At 37.3% G+C, this 9018-nt stretch overlaps 1 pseudogene; it reads right to left on the bottom strand.

The window, feature by feature from the left end:
- Positions 1–7335: 7335 nt before the first annotated feature.
- Positions 7336–8646, bottom strand: LOC133765563 (nascent polypeptide-associated complex subunit alpha-like; annotated as a pseudogene).
- Positions 8647–9018: the final 372 nt, after the last annotated feature.

Raw genomic sequence — 9018 nt, 5'->3', positions numbered from 1 at the left:
CTGGTCTCCCATGGGGTTCAGGGCCCAAGCACTTGGGCCATCCTCCACTGCACTCCCTGGCCACAGCAGAGAGCTGGCCTGGAAGAGGGGCAACCGGGAAAGGATCGGTGCCCCGACCGGGACTAGAACCCGGTGTGCCGGCGCCGCAAGGCGGAGGATTAGCCTAGTGAGCTGCAGCGCCGGCAATCCATGATATTATTGAACAAGAACTCAGATTTATTCTGCTAGATGTCAAGATTTATTAAATAATGTCATATAAGAAAATGTAGCTGTGTTGAAATGACAGAAAATACATCTACATAATACAACATAAAAAACAAAAGCAATAATGTATGTGTCTAAAATTTCATAAATTGCAAAGGGTGGTATTACTTCTTCATCAACCTCCTTTCAAATAAGGCATTTTTCCTAAAGAAGACAATAATCATCGTGGCATGTTAAAACATATACTAAATGACAACTGCACTACCCAATTTTTTTCTTATTTTTCAAAAAAATATTTTCTAGTGGAATCTGATTATTTTCAATGTTATATGTTAACTATGTTGAAAAGTAAATAAATATAGAAATTAAGTATATGTACATTACTTAAAAGAATGCTGTATATTATGATTGGGATTTTCAAACCATTACTTATCTTTAATATTTTAAATTGTGTATACAAAGATGTAAAACATTTAGCATTCAGGATTATAAGTTTATAATCACTATATTCATTGCATAAATTAATGCTAAATTTGAAAAAAACAAAATTCTATAAAATATATTTTGAAAAGATATCATGACATTCTAAAGCCATAAACTCTTAGTTTTCTTTAATAATAAATTTGAATGCTTGTAACTCAATGAGTATACTTTTATTTATTTTACTAACATCCATTATACAATTTCACCAAATATTTCAATTTAATGTTTGGGTATATCACCACTTTGTTTAAAGAAACAGAGGGACAAAAGGAAATGAAAAGGAACATAACCACTACATAAATTTATAAAATGAATTATGTTCCTATTAGGAATCAATACCAGATGATTCTTTGTCTTATATATAACCATGCAGTGTCTTGATTTAGATTTATTTTTATAACATACTCACTAGTGAGGCACAAGTCCAAACTAGACATTTCCATTTGGATATTTAATCAGCAATTTAAACTCAATCTGAAAGAAATAAATATCTTTCTTGTCATCATTCTTTTCACTTCATACGTTAATGTGACCTCATCTTCAAAATTCAGTAGAATCGTTCATTCTTTAGATCTCTTAAATATCTGCTGCACAGTCTGCTTCTGTATTCTCTGACTTCTGAAAAAAATCATAACCAATGAAAACACTAGAGTTGTCCTGTCTTCAGGTAGATGACGGTATAACTAGTGCTAGAAGTCTCCTATAGTTTCAACTACACTTTATCTTATACTATAATATTGAAATTATTAGTTATTCATGAAACAACTATTGACTGATTGTTAAATTATATGGTCATTCTTAAGACTGTTATTTGCATCTATGAACATAAGGAGAATTAAGAATAAAGTTGTTGCATCTACTGAAGCATGTCATGATTAATATTTTAAAGTATTAAAGGGACACAAATTTGGCTTAGTCATTAAGACAGTGGTTAGGATGCTTATGTCCCATGTTATAGTACTATTTGAAAATAAAATGTTAAAAAACTTCTTTGATGACAATAAAATATAGGGTCAAAGTATATACTGGGAAGACTGAAAAAACTAGGAGTACTTACACAAGCAAATACCTCCATGTAAACAGGAGCTGATACCTGCTGCATTCTTACTGAATCACACATTTTTAGATATTTTGTGCTTAACTTACTGAATTCAAGTAATTCATAACCATTTATTATTTTACTGTAAAAATAACATGTACTTGATACTATCAGTAAATTTTATATTCCCTTAGGACTTTAAAAGAAATAGGATGCTGTCGCTATTTATCTTAAATGGATATCACAATGGCACAACCACCCTTCCTACACGCCTATTTGTGTTTCCTTTTCCAGAATATGAGGTAACTTGCAAAAGCACAGCTAACTATAAATACGTGTTTTATCCAAATTGCTGATTTCAAAATTAAAATAAACCTCAGAGTTGGCTTTATTCCAAATATACAAAAGCTATTGCTCTGACAAGTTCATACATTTTAGAACATGAAAAGGAAGAATACCAGATGTTCCCAAGAAATAAGAAAATGATTTAAAAACCTGTAAGATATGGAACACAGGCCATGAAACAAAACATTAAGCCAAGCGAAAAACAGCTGTTGCACTGTCTATCTCAAGTGTTTACAGCTCAGAGTGAAACGTGCTGAAATCAAAATAAATAGCAAGAAAGGATTCTGTGGAGAATGGTTCCAACTCATCACATAAATGCAAACATGAAATTACCAAATTGAATTGACCTAATTTGCACAGCAGTGAAATGAAAAATAGCCAAATAGCTGACTTGATAAGTACAAAGCAAATAAATAATATATTAACCAGAAATACATCTATGTTGGGTAAGCAATTTGATAATGACCAAATATTTGATATAATTTGGTTATATTAAATAGTTTTAACATATAATTTAACCATATTACAATAAAACTTACCATGCTAAATCATAGCAGTCTAATAACTGAATGAAATCTTTTTGAATTTTAGATGAAAATTTGAAAATAATAGGAAATTGCTTACATTGTTTCACATTCATATAAATTGTGTTACTTTTTTTGAAAGATTTATTTATTTATTTGAGAGGCAGAGTTAGAGAGAGAGAGAGAGACAAAGAGAGAGATCTTCCTTCCACTGGTTCACACGCCAAATGGCCGCAACAGCAGGAGCCAGGTCTATCCGAAGCCCGGAGCAAGGAGCTTCTTTTGGATCTCCCACAGGGTAAGAGGTTCCCAAGCACCTGGGCCTTCTTCCACAGCTTTCCCAAGCCACAAGCAGAGTGCTGGATCAGAAGAGCATTCAGAACACGAACTGTTGTTCATATGTGATGCCAGTGCCACAGACAGAGGCTTAATTTACAACATTGTAGTGCAGACCAAAAATCCTAGTACTTTACAGACTTATTGGAATAAAATCCATAATGAGTACTTAAAGAAATTTAATGAGATTTGATGTTCTGTGGACAAAGAATTCCTAAAGACCCATGGAAATTTTCATGATACAAAATTTTTTTTTCATGATTTTATCTGTTTTCTCATTTTCATTCTCTTCTCATCCATTTTTTTAATCATAGAGAAAGTATTTCTGGAGCAGTTAGCATGTCTCTGCCCTGTTTTAAATATTTGGAATACATCATTGAACAAACTGAATTTTACCCCATAGCCACAAGGGTAGTTCATATTCATAATAAACAAGTAAAATATATGATAACTTTCAGGGTGACAAATGCCATTCTCAAATAGGATATAGGAAGCATAAGGATGTAAGTAATGAATTAGATTTAAAAGGGTGTGGAATCAGGGTAAGCCTTGATGACTAGACTGTATTTAAGCCCAGAACTTTGTGCTTCTTACAAGAAGTCCTTGGACATACTCTTACTAACTGGTTGCAATTCTGCAATCTCCTATTTTCCTTAAATAGTATTTGATTTATTTTTAAAATTTCCTCTTTAATGCCAGCGCCACCGTAGCTCAATAGGCTAATCCTCTGCCTGCGGCGCCTGCACACTGGGTTCTAGTCCCAGTCGGGGCGCCAGATTCTGTCCCGGTTGCCCCTCTTCCAGGCCAGATCTCTGCTATGACCCCGGAGTGCAGTGGAGGATGTCTCAAGTCCTTGGGCCCTGCACCCGCCTGGAAGACCAGGAGAAGCACCTGGCTCCAGGCTTTGGATCAGCACGGTGCGCCGGCTGCAGCGCGCCAGCAGCAGCGGCCATTGGGGAGTGAACCAACGGAAAAGGAAGACCTTTCTCTCTGTCTCTCTCTCTCACTGTCCACTCCGCTTGTCAAAAAAAAAAAAAAAAATTTCCTCTTTAATTTTATTTTTCATGAATTTTATGTTATTTTTAAGGAGGTTGTTTGGCACAAATTGTCTCCTTGGATCTATAGGAACAGACTGTTGTTTTTTCTGGGTTTTGGCAAGCATCCATTTCCTTTTTGCAAAGACCTCCCTCATTTCTTTGGAAAATGTCTCTTTCCATGGGCTCCTTCATAACATAGAAGCTCAGTTTGTAAGACATCAATAAAGGCATTTCTGAGACACATTCTAGGAATATGGAGTCTATAGACAGTGTAATGTAAACATGAGAGTGACATCATACCACCATTGCCTGAGCCTGTTAGCTAGAATAGACCCAGGTTATTCCTGTGTGTCAGAAGGTGGCAAAGATTTCCTGTGGCATGATGATGTGATCATTCTGGGTACTATCTGTCAAAATTTAAATGTTTCTTCACTCTCAACATATTTTGGGAACACAGATCTCTTATATATCTTTCAAGTAAAGTTAATGTGTTATGTCTAATAAACATCCATGTACCTTGTTTTGGTGGGATAGACTGAATGCTTGATCTGTAAGAAGATGAAAGAAACATACAGCTTATTAATTTTTCCTGTTAATAAAATATGTTGAAAATCTCTTATTTTGGTCTTAATTTTTTCATGTAATTATTTCATCTATGCTACTATTGGTGCTGAAATAATAAAATTATGAAATTCTTTTTGTAAACTTTTTTTTAAGATTTATTTATTCATTTGAATAGCAGAGTTACAGAGAGGCAGAGGCAGAGGCAGAGAGATTCTGCTTTTTCCAGTTCACTCCCCAAATGGCTGCAGTGGCTGGAGCTGGGCCTATCCAAAGCCAGGAACTAGGAACTTCTTCCAGGTCTCCCACGTGGGTGCAGGAGCCCAAAGACTTGGGCCATCCTCTAGTGCTTTCCCAGGCCATAGCAGATAGCTGGCTCAGCGGAGGAATATCCTGGACTTGAACTTATGCTTTTTTGGGATGCCAGCATAGCAGGCGGCAGCTATACCTGCTATGCCACAGTGCTGGCCCCTGAAATTCCTTTTAACCTTGTGCTTCATTATAAACATGAATGCCTCTAAATGGATGCTTCATTTAAAAAAAATACCCTAGTAGTGAGGTAGAGGTAAAACCATGGGATTGCAACTGAAATTTTTCTCTCCCCATTTACAATGCATTTCCCTATACTTTAGGTACAGTTTTCTTGCATTCAGCTTTTTTTAAGCTTTACAAACTGAAGTTAGACTATACTAATGGTAATGAATCAAAGTCTGCCTTTATTTACAGTGAAGCCTCTTACCTAATTACAAGTCAAAGTGTGGAATGTGTAGTTGAAGCCCAGTTATTGTTATTGTATTTACCAGTAATTTTTCCCACTCATTTTCACTTTATCTTCACTTGTGTTTTCTTAGAGTTAACAGGTTGAGTTTTCCTTCATGCTATTATGGATATAATAAAAGTAAGTTAATAGGAGGTAAAATAGATGTCATAGTTAATTGGGAGCATTTCTAATTATTGTTGACTGTGTAATATAAATTGCTCAGAAGACTTTACATTTATCACAGTTCTCAAGTTTATCAATTATTCTTTTGTATCTATAAGTGTAAGTTTAGAAAGTTCTATTTGTGTTCTGTTCACATATTAATACAAATTTTACCTATTTACAGGTTAAATTATAATCCAAATTAGATTATTATTATTTACCCTACATATATTTCAAATTTTACTTAATGATATATGATTTTTTATTAATAAAACACCTATATTCCTGGGTCAACATTGTGGTGCAATCTGTTAAGCTGCCCCTTATGACCCCAGCATTCACACACAGAGGAATACCAGCTTCTTTGATTTTGATCCAGTTTCCCTGCTGACATGCCTGGGGAGGCAGTGGAGGACAGCCTAACTGTATGCGAATCTGCCACCCACAAGGGACATCAGAATGGAATCCCTGGCTCATGGCTTTAACCTGGCACAGACCTGGCTGTTGCATCCAACTTGGGAATGGAATAACTGATAGGAGAACTCTCACTCTTTAACCACCTCTCTCCTTCTCTCTCTTCATGTGTGTGGGTGTATGCATCTCCTCTCCTCCTGCCTTTCAAATAAGTAAATAAATATATCTTAAAATTTATATTTTTCAAAATTAAACATTGCAAATGAGATGTTAGTTTTGATTATATTTTCTGAGCTTTCTTATTAGATATGAATCAGAATATTTCCAATAAACAATGATAAATCTTTTCATAGATTAAATGATAACTGTGAGATTGCAAGTAAGTTACATTGCAATACTCAAAAACTTGACGAGGTACGGGGCTGTGGTGTAACTGGTTACAGCATTCCATATGGGTGCCAATTCAAGTCCCAGCTCCTCTTCCAATGCATCTCTCTGCTATGGCCTGAGAAAGCAGTAGAAGAAGGGCCAAGTGCTTGGGCCCCTGCATCAGCATGGGAGACCCCGAGGAAGCTGCTGGCTCTGGGCTTCAGATTGGCCCAGCTTTAGCCATTGCGTCCATTTGCAGAGTGAACTAGTGGTTGGAAGACCTTTTTCTCTGTCTCTCTTTTTCTCTGTCTGTAGCTCTGCCTCTCAAATAAATACATAGATAGGTAAATAAATCTTTAAAAATAAAAGAATTTGACTACATCACACATTTCAAACTACCTTTTTAATGCCAAAAATGAATGGACTTAGCTTAACCATACAATATCTTGATGTTGTCGTTGGAAGAGAAAATCGTGGTGTTTTATCCTTTTGAAAACTAAGTCAGAGTTACAGAGACAATCAGAGAGAGAGGATTTCCATCTGCTGGTTCATTCCCCAAATGGCTTCAATGGCCAGTACTGGGCCAATCAGAAGCCAGGACCCAAGAGTTTCATCTGGGTCTCCCATGTGGGTGGCAGGGATCCAAAAGGTTGGATCATCTTTTGCTGTTTTTCTGAGGCCATACGTAGAGACCTGGATTGGGAAAGTAGCCAGGACAAAAACCGGTTTCCATACGGGATGCTGGTTTGGCTGGTGGTGGCCTTACCACTACAGCTCAACACCAGCCCCTGAGATTAAGTGTTGACTGTGCTTTGAATTTTTTTTTTTTTTTTTTTTGCTTATTTTCATTTTATTTGAAAGGGAGAGAAGCCTGGAATGAATCTCAAGACTTTCATGGGGGTGTTAGGGAACCAACAATTTGAGCTATTATCTGCTGCCTTGCAGGGTGTGCCTTAGCAGGAAGCTGGATCAAAAGTAGTGTAGCTGCTACTAAAATTAAGCACATTGACAATGGGATGTGGTTTTCCAAACTGCATCTTAAAGACTGCACCAAATAAGAAGCTTCCTGGTTTTTCTTGGGGGAAGAGACCAAGCACCTACTGAGTTCATCCAATAAGAAGCCATAACTTAATTAATGATAGAAACAGTACAAATTTCAAACCAAGCTGCAGTTACTCTTTGAAACACCAAAAAAGATCCTTGTTTTTCAGATGGTTACATTGTTAATTCCATAATAGCATTTACAATATCATTACTGTTGTTATTCAGGGCTCGGACTGCCTTTGCTCTTGACACATTTGCTTGTGACATGACCAACTCTATATCCTTAACTTCCACACGTGTTTCATCGACCTCTTCCTCTTCACTCTCCTCCTGTACAGTTGGAGTCTGTGTTTTCCTGAATTTTGAGACAGCTTCACCTTGAACTTTGAATTTCTCAGCCGCTGCCAGCTGTGCTTGCTGAGATAAGTCCTCAATCTTGGCTTCCCCAATAACTATGTAGGTATCTGAGGCTGGGCTCTTGTTGAAAGACCCCAAATCTGGGAATCCAATGCGCTCGGGTGGTCATCCAAAGACCCAAAACTCCAGCCCAGTAGATGCAAAAGCAAGAGGATATTTATTAATACGTTTGCGCAAACGGGCTCCCCAGCACCTCAGGCAGTCCAGAGAGTGAGAGAGCCCCGAGCAGGGGTTACAGCAGTTTTTAAAGACAATAGCCACCTGATTAACATATGTATGTGGGGCGTTTGGTGATTGGCTATTTTGAAGGGCAAACTCTTGTTGCGATTTTAGTGAGGGAAGGGGTACGTTTATACAATGGTCACAGAACCTTATTGCAACTCTTTTCCGGACTCCTGCAAGTGTTATCGCGTGAGACAGTTACACAGAGCAGTTTCACAAGGCAGTTTCCCAAGGTTATTCTGTAGGCAGATGGAGACACAGTTATCTTAAGGAATGGCTACTGTCAGCAGCCAAACTTTTAAACCCTTGCTAAAATTATTTTAATATATACTTTTAGCAGGGGTCTTACATTGTAGACATCTGGTTTTATGATGACAAAGAGGATATTCTTAGATTTCCGGATAGTGACTCTAGTAACCCCTGTAACCTGTTGAAGACCCGGTTTGGACATGGCCTTCCGTGTCTTCTTTTCATTCTGACCCTGTTTTGCTATACTGACTGGTTCATCGATTTCAGCTGTGGCGGCCAGCTGAGCCTGCTGCGTGGTTGCCTGTGTGGACTCTTATTCCTCAAGCTCTGGCACTGATTCATCACTGTCAGATTCTGTTCCAGACCCTCTCTCGGCCTGGGGCTGAGACAACTGCTCTGTGGCAGGGACGGTTTCTGTGGCTTCACCGGGCATTTTGTGTAGGGAACGCGGAACCAAGATGGCGGCAGAAAGAGAGTGAGCGAGAGACCGTGCTTTGAATTTTATCTATATATTCTAAAAATTAAATGCCAAATATTGTTTGCAAATAATTTACATACAATCTGGCAATCTCCAATAAATTATGTGTAGGCCTGAATATAAAAGCATGTTACATGTTCTTACAATTATTTCGCCATAGAGTATATTTTAGCATATAAAAAGCTAAAGAAACTACCCAAAATAAACCGTTTTGTAGAAATAACAGGAGAAAAGAGGAAAGACAATCATATGTCTTAACATGAGGAGGTGGTGAATACAGATTCAGTGGAGATGGAAGAGATATTAAGAGAAAATCACCAGAGAATGCATGCCAATTTTTATCTTAAACAGAGTAATGCTGAGAAGTCAACAAA

This window comes from Lepus europaeus, chromosome 8, assembly GCF_033115175.1.
Source record: "Lepus europaeus isolate LE1 chromosome 8, mLepTim1.pri, whole genome shotgun sequence".
NCBI classification, from domain to species: domain Eukaryota; kingdom Metazoa; phylum Chordata; class Mammalia; order Lagomorpha; family Leporidae; genus Lepus; species Lepus europaeus.
Note: the sequence above shows the minus strand (reverse complement) of the source record. Positions and strands in the feature narration are given on the sequence as shown.